General features: G+C 41.7%; 1 non-coding gene across 1 annotated transcript; it reads left to right on the forward strand.

The window, feature by feature from the left end:
• The first annotated feature begins 215 nt into the window (after nucleotides 1–215).
• Trnas-uga (transfer RNA serine (anticodon UGA)) lies at nucleotides 216–290 on the forward strand. Its single transcript has one exon. It is a non-coding gene; the product is annotated as a tRNA-Ser (tRNA).
• Nucleotides 291–17,906: the final 17,616 nt, after the last annotated feature.

Raw genomic sequence — 17,906 nt, forward strand, 5'->3', positions numbered from 1 at the left:
CTGCCAGGAAGTTTCATATCAGCGCACACTCCGCTGCAGAGTGAAAATCTCATTCTGGAAACATCCCCCAGGCTGTGGCTAAGCCATGTCTCCGCAATATCCTTTCTTTCAGGAGTGCTAGTTCTGCAAGGTTCGCAGGAGAGCTTCTGTAAAGTTTGGAAGGTAGGAGACGAGGTACTGGCAGAAGTAAAGCTGTGAGTACCGGGCGTGAGTCGTGCTTCGGTAGCTCAGTTGGTAGAGCACTTGCCCGTGAAAGGCAAAGGTCCCGAGTTCGAGTCTCGGTCGGGCACACAGTTTTAATCTGCCAGGAAGTTTCATATCAGCGCACACTCCGCTGCAGAGTGAAAATCTCATTCTGGAAACATCCCACAGGCTGTGGCTAAGCCATGTCTCCGCAATATCCTTTCTTTCAGGAGTCCTGTTCTGCAAGGTTTGCAGGAGAGCTTCTGTAAAGTTTGGAAGGTAGAAGACGAGGTACTGGCAGAAGTAAAGCTGTGAGTACCGGGCGTGAGTCGTGCTTCGGTAGCTCAGTTGGTAGAGCACTTGCCCGCGAAAGGCAAAGGTCCCGAGTTCGAGTTTCGGTCGGGCACACAGTTTTAATCTGCCAGGAAGTTTCATATCAGCGCACACTCCGCTGCAGAGTGAAAATCTCATTCTGGAAACTTCCCCCAGGCTGTGGCTAAGCCATGTCTCCGCAATATCCTTTCTTTCAGGAGTGCTAGTTCTGCAAGGTTCGCAGGAGAGCTTCTGTAAAGTTTGGAAGGTAGGAGACGAGGTACTGGCAGAAGTAAAGCTGTGAGTACCGGGCGTGAGTCGTGCTTCAGTAGCTCAGTTGGTAGAGCACTTGCCCGCGAAAGGCAAAGGTCCCGAGTTCGAGTCTCGGTCGGGCACACAATTTTAATCTGCCAGGAAGTTTCATATCAGCGCACACTCCGCTGCAGAGTGAAAATCTCATTCTGGAAACATCCCCCAGGCTGTGGCTAAGCCATGTCTCCGCAATATCCTTTCTTTCAGGAGTGCTAGTTCTGCAAGGTTCGCAGGAGAGCTTCTGTAAAGTTTGGAAGGTAGGAGACGAGGTACTGGCAGAAGTAAAGCTGTGAGTACCGGGCGTGAGTCGTGCTTCGGTAGCTCAGTTGGTAGAGCACTTGCCCGCGAAAGGCAAAGGTCCCGAGTTCGAGTCTCGGTCGGGCACACAGTTTTAATCTGCCAGGAAGTTTCATATCAGCGCACACTCCGCTGCAGAGTGAAAATCTCATTCTGGAAACATCCCCCAGGCTGTGGCTAAGCCATGTCTCCGCAATATCCTTTCTTTCAGGAGTGCTAGTTCTGCAAGGTTCGCAGGAGAGCTTCTGTAAAGTTTGGAAGGTAGGAGACGAGGTACTGGCAGAAGTAAAGCTGTGAGTACCGGGCGTGAGTCGTGCTTCGGTAGCTCAGTTGGTAGAGCACTTGCCCGCGAAAGGCAAAGGTCCCGAGTTCGAGTCTCGGTCGGGCACACAGTTTTAATCTGCCAGGAAGTTTCATATCAGCGCACACTCCGCTGCAGAGTGAAAATCTCATTCTGAAGTGACCTTTAAACCCATACCCACCCCAAAGCACACATCCCACCGGCCAGGATTTTCGGTTTGTTTCTCAGGACACTCCCTCCCAGCCCTGTGCAAAAATCTGCGACTGCGCGATTTTTTCTCTAAACGAACATTTTTGGTCTTCATTGGCTGGCTGAAGAGTCTGCTAAAAGTTGTGCTGACATCAAACACAGTTCCATTAACAGGCCGAATTCCAGCACTTCTGAACCCCTTTGCAGCATTGGCTGCTGTTGCAGCTCGCCCATATGAACTGCCGAGCATTTCAATTATCTGAAATAGGGTAACTTTCATCGAAGAGTCACAAGACTGATCGTGGAACACAGAGAGAAGCTTCAAAATGGCCACATTCAAAGATTACGTGCGATGGGTAATATGCGCACTAAGCGAGAGCATAATGACCCACTTATCTCTTGCCAAGGTTCAAATGGTTCAAATGGCTCCAAGCACTATGGGACTTAACATCTGATGTCATCATTCCCCTAGACTTAGAACTACTTAAACCTAACTAACCTAAGGACATCACACACATCCATGCCCGAGGCAGGATTCTAACCTGCGACAGTAGCAGCAGCGCGGTTCCGGACTGAAGCGCCTAGACCCATTCGGCCACAACGGCCGGCTATTGCCAAGGTAATTGCAGCGATGTCCTTAATGTGTGTAGTGTGCCCAACCAGCTAAAGCAAAACTCTCTTGTCTTTTGTCGGTTTTACAGTTTCTGAAAAGTGTTCGAGCCACTACACAAATGTCTCACTTGGAGGTCCAGCCACTTTCTGAGCATACAAATTTAGTTCTTGGAGGTGCTCTTGTTGAGAGCTCAAATTTAAACCAGAGCCTCTTAAACATAAGCATGGTTGGCACAAACATCCCGGTAGCACTCACGCAACGAACTGCCCTTATGCTGCTTCCTCTATTGCCACTTGTTGTCGCACCAACATGATATTTTTTCTTCCGTGTTAATATTTTCTGAGGTTTCTGAACGGGGGACAGTTCAGTTTCACCTAAGTTGAACATTCCTGTTGCATACAATTTATTTTCATCAAAAATATTTTTTAGTATATTAAAAAAAAATTATCAACTTTCTCCTCGCGTAATCCACGAGCTCTGGCCATAGAGGTTGCTCCAGGCTGACGTAGAGATAGTTCAGAGTGACGAGAGATAAATTTCTTATACCACTTGTCGCCAGCCATTTTCAGCTCCCGGTTGAATGTATGGGGTAAATTGTTCGACTACGATATTTCAAACGCTGGACATCGAAGGCCATGTCTCGTTACTCCATAAAATGTTTTTTTCCAACGTTAATAGCTGAGTTACCGTGTCTTTTTTTACTTAAACAGGAAAATCAACACTTCTTCCAGAAGACTGTTTATTTTGTGCCACGTTAATATGAACACCATCAATACGCATTTTCAAAGCGGCTTTCGGAACATTTACATGCGGGCTGCACAATTCGTCCACATCTCACCATTTCAGTAGGCGGTTAGACTCTTCCCATCATGTCTTCCTCCCAGATAGCGTATTCACTACGTTTTGAAACTATCTATAACGAAAAGAAAGATTATAATTAGTATAGGCTTTACTGATTACGAAACAGAAGCTTTAATTTCAGTACTCATAGTAATAATTAATTTCAATATTATTTAGAAATTCGAAAAGTTCGGTTTGAATTTCTTTTCCTAAAATGAACCACTCCAAATAAGCAGTCTAAAAAAAAATATTGGTGGTCCATTAAAGTACAACACGCTATTTTTATTTCCACCAAGGACGCACGGATAACGAAGGCTACAGCCACAAGGGTGAGTACGATATGTTGTCACTATTAAGCAACATTTACGTAGTGTACAGTACAACTTACCCAGGTTGTAGACTATTTCGTCTGTTGGCTTAGATGTAGGGACGAAAAATTATATATTATAGCCACTTGAAAGAGAAAACTATGTGACAGCACAACACGCTGCGCAACTTCCTCCTCGTAACGAAAAGAGTGCAGGCCTCGGTTTAACGCCGTTAGAGGGTTCCGCCATCTTTTCTGCATAAATTTTCCTGATCAGTTCTATTTAAGGAGTGGTCAAATTAAGATGTGTTACCCTAAATTGTCAGTCATGTTATACAAACAATCATCGTCTCACACTACACAACGCTGTAAAATTTGCTCAAATCTTTCCACATTTAGCGCGTTCTTAAACATAATAAGGCGACCAAACACTTCTGTTAGTAACACCATCTCTTCCATACTTCACAACTGGCGCTACACATGATGACAGATAACGTTCTTCGTTCATTCGCGCATACCCAAATCCTTCTATGGGATTGCCACAGTGTGTTGCTTGATTCACCACTCCAAATCACTAGTTTCCAGTCTTCCACTCTCTAGTGACGTCGCTCGTTACACCACCTCAGGCGTCGGTTAGCTCTGACTACAGAAACGTAACTTACGAGGAAGCTGGTCGACTGTTATACCCCATTATTATAACTCTCTACGCACAGGTATTTTGTTAACTGGACTGCTGGTAGCAATTTGGAAATGAGGAGTGATTCTTTCCGCTGATTTCATGCGATATCTTTACAACTACCCTGCGCCGTGCTCGACGGTTCCTCCCCTTCAGCACACGACGCCTGTCTGGTCTTAGTTTAGCTCTGGTTGTTCCTTCTCATTTCCATTTCACAGTCACATCGCCAACAGTCGTCTAGGACAGCTTTAGAAGAGTTGAAATGTCCCTGACGGTTTTGTTTCCCAGGTGCCATCTGATGCCTAATCCACGTTCGAAGTCACCGAGTTCCCCTGAGGGACCCATTCTGCTATTACTGCTCGTCTACTAACAACACAATTCCCCTGCCTCGTGACATGTAGGAATCAATTCCACATTACATAGCGGTGTCCCGATAATTTTGATCAGATGATGTCGGGCTATCTCGTGAAATGACAGTACTAAAGGTCCAATACATAGAAGCTATTTACCTCTCGGCGCTTGACAGTCTGAAACACAAGGAGTCCACTTGCAGAAATGTCGCAACCCCTCACTTTACAAGACGTTGCGGCGAAGTTTAGAGTCTGATGTCTGGTTTGTGGGGCGCTCAACTGCATGGCCATCAGTGCCCGTACGAAGTCCTAATTCTTTCACAGTCCTATTTTTTACACTATCACGAATGGTGATGATGATTAAATGATGAGGACAACACAAACACCCAGTCCCCAGGCAGAGAAAATCCCCAACCCGGCCGGAACTCGAACCCGGGACCCCTTGATCCTGAGGCAACAACACTAGCCACTAGACCACGAGCTGCGGACGAAGTTTAAAGTGGCGCACAGTCTGACGGTCAGTAACTGTGTGGCATCATTTCCCCTCCAACATTCAGAGTAAGTTATTTCGAAAAACTCAGCCATCTGAAATGGGCACTAATTCTGAGAGAGCCAATAACAAAAAAAAAAAAGAAAATCAGTTAATGTTTTGCGCAGTACCGTAATACGAAATTCCAAATTGCCATTGAGGGTTCGGGTATTACTAAAACGTGCAGCGGAGAGAAAATTTTTCCGGCTAACTATATTATTGCAAGGCACTGGTTTGTAGTTACGGCCTCTCGACAAGGGAACGGCGGAAATTGTGAAAGGTGTGGTGCGGTCAATAAGAAGGAAGTTCTGTTTTTCTTTCCAAAACAATACTATAACCACCCAGTACAGATAGTTACATACTTTTCTGAAAGAAATTTCTGTTCGAAAATAGACTGATAAGTCACAAATTTGAAGAAAGCTTCCTTCGTAGAGTCCTTATTTCCAATAATTTGTTACCTGCTCAGTTTTATGGAGTGCATATGAGGTCAAGTTATGGAACGCAGTGGCCTTTTGTCAGCCGAAGAGAAGCTTGTCTATCATAAGAAGAACGCTATACTGCGAAATTCGACTCACTGGGACTAACACTCTACAGGCAGTTATCTAGCCGATTGACCATCCTAGTTTATGGTGTCACCCGAAAGCGGTACTGTATGTAGTCAAGATACTAACCATTCGGTCATTAATGTCGGCTCCGGAAATGGCAGCCGCAGCAGCTACTTAACCTGACGAAAGATCCTCAGCTTTTGACGAGCCCAAGTAGTCAGCGTTACAGTTCCAGTGTCGGAGGACTCGAATATTCACCCTGGGTTCACTGTGTGGGAGAAGTACACGGTGATTACTGAGCTACCTTGTATTTTCGTTGCAAAAGAGATTCTAATACAGACAGCGCTGTGACGTGGAAGTACTCAAATGTGCCTTATTTAGATGTCATCGTAATCAACCATGCCTCTGAGGAAGTGCTGTACGTATGTAACACCGTCCTTTTCAAAGTGAGGCTTACATCGCATCAATCAATAGAGAACGGCTGTATTTACATATTTGAATGAAACTGCAGCATGTGTCGTGAAACATGCGGCGAGGAATGGAATGTGTATGCCTCGACTCTCAATATTGTAAACCATTAATAATAATTGCTGGGTGCAGCAACAGCAATTTGAGTGGTCTGAACCTACATGTTGCTCCGTCAGGGGAGAATTTTCGAAAAAGGCAGAACAGGAATTTAGAAAGAGGACACTTCAGATGTGAATGAATGGCTGGGTTGTGACAACCACCAACAAAACCTCGAGGCAGTATCGGACGAAACCGCAAGACGACAGCATGACATTAGCTACTTAACAAACAAACGGAGTGTTTTGACACTCTCTATTCTTATCAGAAATTCCGGAGTGAAGAACGATCTGATGGATGCTGCCTGTGCTCCATTCGCTATGGATAATTTATTGAAAACCACTACTGCTGACTAACTGCCGAAGCCAGAACAGTAGAATTCGACAGCCCTGTGATACCTTCGTAATCAGCTCTACTCTTCGCGCTGCTGGGGAAAATTTTATTGGTTGTTTCTGGTTTCGAGACGGCCACGGATAACCCGACCGGTTGCACGTTTCACAATGGCTTAGCACGTAACTTAAAACGAAAAAGCACAAATTTATTGGATGGCCCACGTTGCATTAACACATCCATTATTTGTTAAACGGCCTAGGATGTTGTAACAAAGTTTGCAGAGAAAAATAGTGCCCTCCCCCCCCTCCCCCCCCCCCCCCCGCCCACCCTGCTGCAACCCTAGTTTCAACCTGTGCAACTGTTCATGGTGTGAGGCACCAAAGTCCATAATATTTCCTACTTAACTTTCTAGCCCGCATCTCGTGGTCGTGCGGTAGCGTTCTCGCTTCCCACGCCCGGGTTCCCGGGTTCGATTCCCGGCGGGGTCAGGGATTTTCTCTGCCTCGTGATGGCTGGGTGTTGTGTGCTGTCCTTAGGTTAGTTAGGTTTAAGTAGTTCTAATTTCTAGGGGACTTATGACCACAGCAGTTGAGTCCCATAGTGCTCAGAGCCATTTTTGAACTTAACTTTCTACAGTTGTTTCGATTGGTGTCTCAGCCCTACTAATTATCCTGCGGGACCGTAAGCGACGCGACACTTCACTCGTTTCATTCTGATCATTTAAATCTAGAGATGACATTTTATCGTCTGCCATAGCTCACTTATTAACAAACAGTAAGTCAGTGAAGTTCGATTGAGTTACGCCCGTCAGCTGTCGACAGAGATGTAATTTATTGGTAGCGAGTCGGATGTCACTGCTAAGTCACAAGATCGGAATGTCGTGTATTGCACGTCACGAGAACAAGTGACTATTCTGGACAGTAAAGGAGATATTCTGCACACGGAACAAAATAAATGAAAACTAATACTGGTGAGCTCCGAGAAACGGCAGCGGACATTTAAAAACAACTGATATACAATACACAACAATGGAATTTAAGCAATCGTTAAAGAAATGCCCAATCTACTAAATGCAAACAACTGAATTTGAAACCAAATTTCCTACTGCAACTACTAAAGATCGTCACGAATTGATTAATGACGGCTGAAACTAAGGAAGCTTGGGTACGGCTGACAAAACTTTAACTTACGTTGCTGATGAGTGCCTTCGGCGATGCAACAAGATTTTCGCAGAAATTCCGTTCTAAAAAAATCTCTTTTCCGCATATTTCTCTGATTGCCTTATCTCGTTTGTTCGATCGATGGAAATTTTATTGGATGGTGTTTGATGCAAGCACAAATCAAAAGCACAAGATTAGCTACAATTCTTTATGAAAATTTCCACAATGCTTATCTTACTGAAAAATTTTATTCTTTTCCGCAGTACACGAGTTTTTTAATTCGTGTCCCTGTTCAGAGGCGCCAATTATAACAACATATTTACTTTTGGGCGTTAACATACAGCTATAATCGGCGGTGGAAATATATATGCAGAGAAAAGTACATAATGATATATATTGTATTTTAGGCCAATAGACATAAGTAGGTTTTGAATACCTTTACTGGTGAGGGATAAATGACTATTGAAAATATAATTGTTTTTTGGATAGCTCAACATGAATTTCATAAGGGACCGAAGTTTGTCATGCATTTACCAGTAGAATAAGGTGCGGAGAAACTATTTCGCCGTATGCAACTTCCGTTCGATTTCGACGAAACAATTTGTGACTGTGAACCATCAAAATTTGCAAAAAAAATTAAAGAAAATTAAATACGTAGGGTAATGAAGTAGTAACACATAGGTTCTATACTAAATAACTAGTCCATACACAAGTTCCATTTAACTTTGAATTTATGGCAGTCGATATATAACGAACTTACATCTTTTAACATTTCCAGATACACGTCGCACAATATAGCCTCTACATGAATCTACTGCTATGCAGTATGGCACTTTCACATTACACTAAAATAATGTTTTTAAACAATAATAATACAGTGGCAAGACATGCGTGTCCGACACCAGTTACGAGAGACAGAAGAATGAGCAACTGTTCATCGAGAATACCTCGTACATCGAAAGAATGTGTAAAAATGTTCTTCTTTTGTCCGCCTTTCGCGCAGCGGTTTTCAAAGTCAATAGCTCTGTGTATCTCTGACGGCGCTTCCACAATATACTCGTCACGTCACATGACCTTATTTGCTAACAGTAGCTGTTGCCGAGCGACTGCTCGGTTAGTGAATGATTTAAAATGGTAGGGCAATCACATAATGTTACAGGTTCCAGACTGAAGCGCACGCGAACAAGTTAGGGAGAGTAGGAGTCGTGAATTTGGTACTCAGTACACAGATGAACACCATATGGTTCCCTGCGGAGAAAAAATGTAGAGGTAGATCATTACTGTTGTCCCCTTCAATCTATTGAAAATGCAGATTTCTTTGATGTAGGTGTTAATGGTATAACATCTAGGATAAAGCTTCCTGTAAGTATTATTCATAACAATTTTGCAATCCTTTGTTCTTCATAACGTTTTTAAGCGCATACTTGACAGTCTCTAGTTATGACTCATAACTTGGAAATAATGGACCCCAACTTCTGATTATAAATTATCTTAAGACTGAACTACTTGCTTCTATTGTAATTTTCCTTTACTGATTTTAAACCGTCAATTCCTTATCTTATGTCCTTCCTTCTAGAGACTATGAGGTCAAGTATGAGGGCAACGAATATACAGGGCTATTACAAATGATTGAAGCGATTTCATAAATTCACTGTAGCTCCATTCATTGACATATGGTCACGACACACTACAGATACGTAGAAAAACTCATAAAGTTTTGTTCGGCTGAAGCCGCATTTCAGGTTTCTGCCGTCAGAGCGCTCGAGAGCCCAGTGAGACAAAATGGCGACAGACCACGAGAAAGCGTATGTCGTGCTTGAAATGCACTCACATCAGTCAGTAATGACAGTGCAACGACACTTCAGGACGAAGTTCAACAAAGATCCACCAACTGCTAACTCCATTCGGCGATAGTATGCGCAGTTTAAAGCTTCTGGATGCCTCTGTAAGGGGAAATCAACGGGTCGGCCTGCAGTGAGCGAAGAAACGGTTGAACGCGTGCGGGCAAGTTTCACGCGTAGCCCGCGGAAAATTGGCTCATGCCAGAACTGGAGACCGACAGCGCCGACTTCATCTTTCAACAGGATGGTGCTCCACCGCACTTCCATCATGATGTTCGGCATTTCTTAAACAGGAGATTGGAAAACCGATGGATCGGTCGTGGTGGAGATCATGATCAGCATTCATGTCATGGCCTCCATGCTCTCCCGACTTAATCCCATGCGATTTCTTTCTGTGGGGTTATGTGAAAGATTCAGTGTTTAAACCTCCTCTACCAAGAAACGTGCCAGAACTGCGAGCTCGCATCAACGATGCTTTCGAACTCATTGATGGGGACATGCTGCGCCGAGTGTGAGAGGAACTTGATTATCGGCTTGATGTCTGCAGAATCACTAAAGAGGCACATATCGAACATTTGTGAATGCCTAAAAAAACTTTTTGAGTTTTTGTATGTGTGTGCAAAGCATTGTGAAAATATCTCAATTAATAAAGTTATTGTAGAGTTGTGAAATCGCTTCAATCATTTGTAATAACCCTGTATTGGTGTACCATCAAGATGCGTCCTTGGAAGAAGACAGAATATGGTCCAGTTTCACAAAGCTTTCATGAGCTCTACAGTAAACTTTCTTGCACAGTGGATAATATAACATTAAGTACTTGAAAATCATATATTCATAGCGTTAGGCTGTCGGCTCATTTTAAGGTTACAGGATCACATTGCCGGCGTTCGATCATAAACAGCCTACACCTCGACGGTTACCTCCCGAACGCGTTATGGTGGACAGTTGGCTTCTGTAAGAATGATCCAATGTCAATTCAACTACTTCCTCTCAAGATCACCACCAGGCGTTGGCCTGGAGATAATTATAAATACACTGCTTCAGTGACCAGGTGTCAGTCTGGAACAATTATGTTTTCATAAATCATTTATTCCTCTTGTTATATACTTCGTCATTATACTCTGTATGGCATCTAGAGTCTGATGCTCATAAATACTCTTCACATCTTACTCTGTCCAGTACTTAACCTTACTAAAGTGCCGTCTTAAGAATCCGTTTGAGTCTGATGCCATCTCAAGAAGAAATACCACGCATACACCGTTCTGATAGCTTCTTAACTTGGGAGCACGGATGATTTGCTCGGCTCAGTGGCTGGCCTATCTAACTCAGGAGCTACTCGACCGATTAGTAGCAATTAGGAGCTGAAGAAACCCGACAACGACCGTAAGAGCGGTGTGCTGACTGCATGTTCCTCCATACCGAGTAGATGACACCACTGGCAGACTATGACACGGCAGCCGTTCGGGCCCGATTGGTCTGTGACCCCAGAGAGCGTAACTTCACCTTACTTTGTAAGTAGGCTGTTTATGTTTTCTTATTGGTGACGTTACGTAGCGCTCTGTATGAAAATCACTGGCTGTGCTGTGTGCAGTCTGTGGCTAGTTTGCATTGTTGTCTGCCATTGTAGTGTTGGGCAGCGGCAGCTGGATGTGAACAGCGCGTAGCGTTGCGCAGTTGGAGGTGAGCCGCCAGCAGTGGTGGATGTGAGGAGAGAGATAGGGGAGTTTTGAAATTTGTAACACTGGATGTCATGAACTAATATATATATTATGACTGTTGAGGTAAATACATTGTTTGTTCTCTATTAACATCTTTCATTTGCTAAGTATGCCTATCAGTAGTTAGTGCCTTCTGTAGTTTGAATCTTTTATTTAGCTGGAAGTAGTGGCACTCGCTGTATTGCAGTAGCTTGAGTAACGAAGATTTTTGCGAGGTAAGTGATTTGTGAAAGGTACAGGTTAATGTTAGTCATGGCCATTCTTTTGTAGGGATTTTTGAAAGTCAGATTGCGTTGCGCTAAAAATATTGTGTGTCAGTTTAAGCACAGTCATGTATAATTGTTCTAAGGGGACGTTTCATATGGCGCATGGGGGCTATGTAAGTAGGCTGTTTATGTTTTCTTATTGGCAACGTTACGTAGCGCTCTGTATGAAAATCACTGGCTGTGCTGTGTGCAGTCTGTGGCTAGTTTGCATTGTTGTCTGCCATTGTAGTGTTGGGCAGCGGCAGCTGAATGTGAACAGCGCGTAGCGTTGCGCAGTTGGAGGTGAGCCGCCAGCAGTGGTGGATGTGGGGAGAGAGATGGCGGAGTTTTGAAATTTGTAACACTGGATGTCATGAACTAATATATATATATATTATGACTGTTAAGGTAAATACATTGTTTGTTCTCTATTAACATCTTTCATTTGCTAAGTATGCCTATCAGTAGTTAGTGCCTTTTGTAGTTTGAATCTTTTATTTAGCTGGCAGTAGTGGCGCTCGCTGTATTGCAGTAGCTTGAGTAACGAAGATTTTGGTGAGGTAAGTGATTTGTGAAAGGTACAGGTTAATGTTAGTCAGGGCCATTCTTTTGTAGGGATTTTTGAAAGTCAGATTGCGTTGCGCTAAAAATATTGTGTGTCAGTTTAAGCACAGTCATGTATAATTGTTCTAAGGGGACGTTTCAACTTTAATGCCTGGTCTATATAATTTGCGCTCTTTTACAATCTCCAGGATGGCAGACAGTTATTCTCACAATTATCACACTCTCTGGGTTATCTACAGCAGACAGTTGGGGGGAGAAACTTTTGCTTGGCATGACTTTGTTTTCGAGACCGTGGAACGTGGTGCCAGGCCTGGTGTCCCCACTCCTTTCCTACCTCACCTCCCTCCCCCCTCCCGGTTTCTGACATGGCAATACAACTGCAAGGTGACAAGCGTCCACAGAGGTGTTGACAGTCACTAAAACTCCATGCAGATATATGTGTTTTCGCATTTGATTAATAAAATCATTTCCCCCTCCACCCTCCGCCTCTAATATTACCAGGAGCACACCCCTTCGATTTTTAGATCCCAGTTTTAAGTGACGTAAATCACTTAATTGGTGTTCCCTCTCTTTGGTTAGTCACAGTTTTCAACCAGACTAATTTTTAACTCAGCTGTTGTGCTGCGGCTGTGAAACCTTATCTTACGACAAAACCTTTTTCTCAAAATGTGTCATACCTCAGGCGTTGTCTGTTATACAGTCACTAAGAATCGATACCCTTGAATGCCAACAAAGGAACAACGCCTTGTGAATCGTCCCCCCGCGCAACAATTGCAATTAAGTTGCGAACTAAGTACGACTTAGTGCTGCTCAGTGCGTATCGAAATGCAGGTTTTACTGCTGTGGGACTTTTTTTGCATCAATGGCTAATTCTTACCCACTGTGCCGTTTAAATACTTATATAAATCATTCTTCACTCTTCTACAACACAATAACGAGCAATTTAACTATTAGATCTGAATATCTGTTCCTTTGGTCGCTAGTGACTCGCCTAAGTGACCACGGAAATCGTGGCCTCAAATAATTTCTAAATACTTTGTCAATTACTTTCTGTGACGTTTGATAGAATTTATGGACACACTTAGACTGCAACTCACAGAGATCAAATATCTGTTGTGAGGCTGCAGGTAAAATTAAATGGGTGTGTTATATGGTTTTGAACCTCTCTAAAATTTTGTAGTTTAGCTGTGCGATTTTTGAAAACCACTGCATTTTATAAGGGGCTGAAAACGATTTATTCGCACAGCTAGAAAGCGATGGAATGTGCAACACATAATCTTTAGTTTACAGGTGCGCAACTCAGCTCGCTGAAACTGAAATAAAATGTTCTTACTCTCTATGTATAATTCAGAGGAGTCAGGAACTACGACAAAAAATAAAAGTTTACTGTCGTTTAACGAAGCAGTGTATCCTGCTAAAGTTGACATCTGCAAGTTGTAATTTAGCAATTCATTAAAGTTTTATTATTGCCGTCAGCACTCGACACAATTGTGCCCAAATAGCACCCCTTTTGACTACAAAATTACTTATGTCGTCGATAGTTAAATAAAACGTTCACAATTTTTTTCTGAATAAAATGGTATTCTGTTTACCTTCTATAAAAATTTTCAGTTCGGTAACTTTCAAACTCTAACATGTTGAATTTTTCAAATGGAAACTAAGGGTAGATAGTGACCTCTGAACTGTCTGTTTTCTAATTTCTCTATCTTGACCAAAGTACAGCATCATTGTGAAGGTTGGTAAAGCTTCATTATTAAATATTGAGACGTGAAGGAAATAAATATAAGACTCATCTGATTTCTTTTCTCCATAGATTACGTCAGCCCACTGACCTCATTTCACCTGATTTCTCCACTGAATGAGTCATCCTACTGAGCACATTTACATTTCATTACATCAGTTTACTGACTTCTTTACATAAATTTCTCTCATGAGCCTCGCACACGTCCTCACATCTCCTTCATATAATAACAAGAACGAATTTTCTTGCCTTTATAAGGCATAAGCTTATTAAACTCTCTTAGTTACACACAACATGAAAGCGACGCAGACATCTGGCAGAGATAATGATTATTCAACGTGTAAATATAATAACCAGCGTAAAATACGACTTTATGTGGACTTCATTTTCACAGATTTCAGAAAACTTCAGCTTTTGCAACTCTTTCCATGCAAAGTATTTATACACTTTCCTACTAATTCAGATATTATAACCCATATGTCCTACTACCTTTTCTGCTTTTGTCTGAAGTTGCAGCATTTCGACAAAAATCGAAAATTCATTAACGGAAGCTCTTCTCCCGTGGCTCCTATTCTAAAATCAGGTATGTCAAAATCGCTGAATAATTCTTATACTATGATGATTCTTGTCCAATAACAGCTTATATGCATACATAATTCTTACTCAGTACAGACAGAAACGAAGAAGGAATGTAACAAGAAAGTAGAAATAAGGTTTCACTCAGCTGCGACAGCACAATATGTCAAAGTGTGTATCTTCCGAAGAGTGGCAGATTCCGTATGGTTCTACTCTACTCGGAGGAAGGATAACGAGAAGGAATGAAAAATGAAAGAGGAAATAAGATTTCATTTATCTAGGACAGCACTAATTTGTGTATCCACCAAAGAGTAGCAAATTCCCTGCACGCTCTGATTGCTCTTATCTACAAATTTATTTAGATTCGCAATGCTACCAAGTCGCAGCTCTTTCCTAATCTTTGGGTACTCAACACGATAAGCATTTTCACGTGGTTTACCTGTTATCATAAACAGTCCCTGGTACATATACATGAATTCAGTAACTTCCTCCAAATATCACCTATTATTCATTGCTCTAATGGGTAGCTCCCATGTTTCAGTATCATTAAAAAGTGCTTCCCGATTAAATGCACGTTAGCCGGCCGGGGTGGCCGAGCGGTTCCAGGCGCTACAGTCTGAAATCGCGCTACCGCTACGGTCGCAGGTTCGAATCCTGCCTCGGGCATGGATGTGTGTGATGTCCTTAGGTTAGTTAGGTTCAAGTACTTCTAAGTTCTAGGGTACTGATGACCTCAGAAGTTAAGTCCCATAGTGCTCAGAGCCAAATGCACGTTAATTAAATCCGAGTATGGCAACGCAAAATTACTTGACTCTGATCAAAGTCGACCTTTGCTTCGTAATTTGATAAGAAATCGGTGCCAATTAACATATCCAAACTCAAAACTGACATAAATGAACAAGAATGATTTGTAATTACTTCTCTTACACCAATTGGTGTCAAATCTTCTTGCTTTGCTAATCTAGATTTTTTTCAGTAGCATCTATTGTTCTTAAACCACTTACTCTCATTACAAATAACTTACTCCTGTTAAGAACAGAGCCAAAGAAAGCTTGGCATAACGAATTTCTTCGCTACCACTGTCAAACACAGTGCACTATTATGCCTGAAATATTTAATACTATAAAGGGTGGCTCATTTTACTTTGTCTAGGTGCCTCATGAAATAAGTTAAACAAATATCTCTAAATCTGTCTCAAGTTAAAACAATCTCTTACAGCTGCAGCTACATTTACACGTAGATCCACGGGGTTATCAGTACTCACACTTTCAGCTGACTTTTCTACCTGCCCACCAATTGAAATCAAATCGTTAGATGACTACTTCTGTTTTGATTTGCTCCATATGAGCTACACCACTTGAGAATAACTGCTGTTTAAATCATTATCATCTTCCTCTACTTCTTTTGACAAGCTAGCACAACTCCAAGGTTCCACATCCTCATTATCTTTGCCACCTCCTTCATCTACTACCTCCTCCCCCTCAGAACTTTGCGACACTGAATCTACTTCCCCCAGCGGAATTTTAGCCTGCTGATTTCCATTATTACCATAAATGTAAGCATTTACCTCATCTCTGCTACAATCGAATTAGTTGACTCTGCTGTACTATTTCTAATATTTTCTTTTTCAAGCTTATTCCAAGTGCCTAGCGTGTGCAAATACGGGGTGTTCAAAAAGTCCCGCCGCAGTGCCGTATGTTTGTTCGCCTGCCTGGGTTACTTCCCTTCAAGTGGACTCGACCAACATTCCACTGTTTCGTTTATCTCAGTAAAAATGAATATTCAATAAATTAATAACTATTATTCCACTGAGCTTCATTTTCGTATATTCACTGCGGCATACGGCACGCGCGGCTTTCAATCATACGGCGCTGCGGAGAGACTTTTTGAACACCCCGTACGTTTTATTAGATAGTCAGTATGGTAGAACACATTAGCAGTACTGGCAGTTCCAACTGAAATATCATTCCTGTCATCGGTTTGTGTATAATGGCTTATTGATTTGGTCTGTTTGTCAAGCACTGGCTGTATTATTGTTTCCGCCTGGTGAATGCCAGTTTCCTCAAAGATGGGAATTAATTTCTGTCATGCGACCTTATACTACAATTAGTAATATTTTCATATCGGAATGCATTTTTCTCTCCAATAACTTTTATTCCACTGTCTCAAAGGATATTCTCTCGGTCTTCACAATAATTAGAGTTCGTATTTCGAACTTCCAAGCTCTACACATTTACGTTTCGACTCAATAATCATTTCAACAATTCTAAATATTCGATGAATCTGTTCACATTATCTTCAGGTGAGTAAATTATTATTTTCTGCCAGTTCCAAGGCAGTCTACCTTCTGATCACATTATATTCACTTTCAGTTACACCTTTTCTGTCAAATGTGATCCATAATAAATTCGCTAGCAGCAATGTACTTTCTACTGCTCCATAATCCCTTTAATTCATAATTTTGTTCATTATGTGAGCAGTCTCACGCTGGAAAGTAGATTTTAATTCAGGCAGTGTTTTACATCGTGTCATTACATTAGCTGACCAATGCAAGGCATCTACTATCAAATGACTTCTAACAAAAGATTTTCTCGCATTCTGACCACACATTTGGCAACACATTTTCGGAGTCATTTCAGAACGTTGCTTATAATCCGCCTTGATTGCAATTTTTTTTTATTCATATGACCGGTTTCGGTTCTGAATGAACCGAAACCGGTCATATGAATAAAAAATTTGCAATCAAGACGGATTATAAGTAACATTATAAAATCAATGATTGCTGTTTTCCCATCAGACATTATGTCTGTTTTTGCATCATTTCAGAACTCTAATAGGTGTATTTCCACGCCTTATTCAAAACACAAAAATTTCTGAGAGCAATAAAAGCTTCATCAACTGACTCAACAAGCTGCAGATTAGTACTACACGAACTACTAAGAGTTACTCTACTTTATTTGTTAGCAATGTTAGTGATAAATGTTTTACTTGGATTTCTACTATGTTTACTTTATCAGAAATCTTTTCGTTAGTTTGAACATATTTTTTAAGGCAACAGGTTTTTACTTTTTTATCTCAGTTTCATAAATATTTACGTTAGCATTTACTTCTTCAGACTGGTTGGAGCCAAGTTCAGAATCCTTGCCTATCCTTTTCGTTAACTCCTTTCCTAACTGTTTATTCTCGTTCAACAACTTCAGTTTTGAAACTGTATAATTTGGATGACTGTTGCACTACTTTGATTTTAAGACCTTGTAATTAGAATCATTTATACTTTAAACTTTGTGCAATTTAAATTCAACCCTTAGTTCATTATGATTGGTTTCTGTTTTATTTTGCAGTTTTTCATTTGCTAGAATCTATTTTATTTTGTAAGTCATTATTACTGGGTTGTAGTTTAGCAAATAGCAACTGGATGTAATCTTACATTCCTACATCGCCATTTTGCATAACAACTGGTATCAGTGGAGTCTCTTGCATTATCTGACCCGTTTGAAGCGCTGAACCCTCAAATTCAGTTTCACTATCTGACACATTCAACAATTCTGCTTTTTCCTTCCTAACCTCAGCTTCTGTCACATCATTACCAGAAGTTGGTTCTACTTTTACTTTAACACTGCCATCAACAGTGTATTGTATCTTCGAGCTACTATCTAGTTGTATCTGATCATCACCAAAAATGGTTCGACTTTAATTTTCATATCATTCTT

Source organism: Schistocerca cancellata, chromosome 4 (assembly GCF_023864275.1).
Source record: "Schistocerca cancellata isolate TAMUIC-IGC-003103 chromosome 4, iqSchCanc2.1, whole genome shotgun sequence".
Lineage (NCBI taxonomy): Eukaryota > Metazoa > Arthropoda > Insecta > Orthoptera > Acrididae > Schistocerca > Schistocerca cancellata.